Genomic DNA, 2155 nt, shown 5'->3' with positions numbered 1-2155 from the left:
TGACAGATATGGTTCGGTGACGTAGCTGCCGGTCACAAGTCCCGGAAATGGCCGGATCATTGACTCGTTGGAGACCATGCACATTGCAGTCAATAGGTAAGAGTGGGGAGTGGAAAAGGTTGTCGTAGACGTGGGTGTGAGTAAAAATGGCAGCAACGAGTAGCCCCTAGAAGCAGCTGCCATTAACGGCCCGCATACTAGACTGATGTCACCCTGCTGTAATCACAGTGTTGTCCAAAACTCGTCGATCTGACGGGTAAAGCAGAAAAGGGCACGTTTCCGGTGGCTTGCCGGCTTTGTTCGCAGGTTCGTATGATGCATAGGTGTGGACGGCTCACACCTACCACCGGCTGATCAAAAGTACACGCAGCGACCGTCGTGTACGCAACATTGACGATGCTCAGCTCATCACACCCTCAATCCAGAATATAACATATATGGCATGCCAAAGGTTGTGCTAGCGCGTGAAAGTGCACGAAACTGAGGTCATCCAGGCACGACATCGTCGTGTGGCTCGTCCCTCACATAGGTATTGAGCCACGATTAGCCTTATAAAACTCGGTAACGAGTGTCGCGAGTCGACCTTGCTGTTCACGATGTACAATATATAAATAAACCCGGTTGTCTTCATCTTGCCATCATCGATCGCTTGTCAGCTTGTCTATGGAACGAGCGCCGACATGGCCGAAGATACGCCAAGCTGCCCCACTATTCGCCGCTTGCTGCTTTCATATGATAGTGGCCTCACGCAGTTGTCAGGCATAATGAAATGGAAAATAGACATGCATTTCAGATGAATCCTCATGAAATACGGCCATATATCTTTTTCGAAGCATGCAGCAAAGGGTCTGTCTTTATACTTATATGTTCTGTTGCAAGCCTACGTGCCTAAATCCCAGACATAATTTTAGTATTTGGGCAGTTTTGTTTTTAGAAAAAAAGTATTAAGCATAAAATACATTCTTCGTCACTTTTGTACGTATTCTGAACAGATATATTGCTGCGAACAATTCAAAGCCCTATTTGTTGTTGTTTTTAACAGCCGCCGTCATGCGGCCTTATCACCATCGACAATGTACTTTTTGGTTTTTCATGCTCGCTGCCGTGAGGCACGGCTTTATCATTTTATTTGTTGCATAAAAAACTTCGAGAAGCATCTGGAAAGATCTCAGCCACGCACGTATACTTCTACAATGCTACAGGGTATGCTAGTCACCGTCCGCGGTTTTATGTAGATCTTTCTTCGCCGGAGCGCTCTGTACATCGACAACCGCCGAGCACGATTGTTGCTATCGTAGCCACCGATTGCTTGGTTAGTTTTTTGAGGGCGCAAGTCAGCCTAATAAGGAGTTAATTCAAGTGAAATTCAACCACCTCATTTGTTGTCAGCGGAATTGTCACCATTAGGTAAAAGTATATCAAATTACGTGGCTGCATTTCCTTAAGCACAAAAAAAAAAAAAAGCTTTTTGTCTATGTACGCAGACATTACCGTGATTACTACCTGCTACTGCAATTCTTCTTTTAGTAGTGCTTTGAATGATATACGACCTGTTGAAAGTTTGATGCATATGCCACTACACATTTGCCAATCTCCCATGTGGGTATGTGTCATGTTTCAAGAGGCGAAGAAGAAGTAGAGGCTGGCCTGTGAACCATGTTCCTTCGCGATACCACGTTTCTCTTTGCTTGCCTTGGTAAGTCATTTCAGCTAAAAATATGTGGCCCTTTTATTGCATGGCTCAACTGCTTTTACCTGAAAATTAATTTAGGGCACACTTAAGCTCCGCCTTTAAGGGTGTGACGCGAAAGCACTAAAGGATCCTGTCTGCGCTTCCCTTTGCAGATCCTTGTCCGTATGCATGTACTTTTCTACACACTAATCCCTAATCCCTTTATTTCTGTCTCTTGCTTCGGACGTGCTCATTGGTACACAGCCGTAAGCTACACAGTTAGGTGAAAGACCACCCGGTGGAGAACGCCTTCATCTGCTGCCCGATGTTAGTGCACGTCAAAAATATATCTATATATATATTTGACGTTCACATACGGTGGGCCAAATGGGCGCCAGTGAGTACGAGTGAGATAACAGAGGCACAAATCAAGAGATTAGGGATAAAGCAAGCCACAAAGAGCATTTTACGCGAACGAAAATT

Source organism: Amblyomma maculatum, chromosome 1, assembly GCF_055883805.1.
Source record: "Amblyomma maculatum isolate TAMU_Amacu chromosome 1, ASM5588380v1, whole genome shotgun sequence".
Taxonomy (NCBI): domain Eukaryota; kingdom Metazoa; phylum Arthropoda; class Arachnida; order Ixodida; family Ixodidae; genus Amblyomma; species Amblyomma maculatum.
This window is presented reverse-complemented; position numbering follows the sequence as displayed.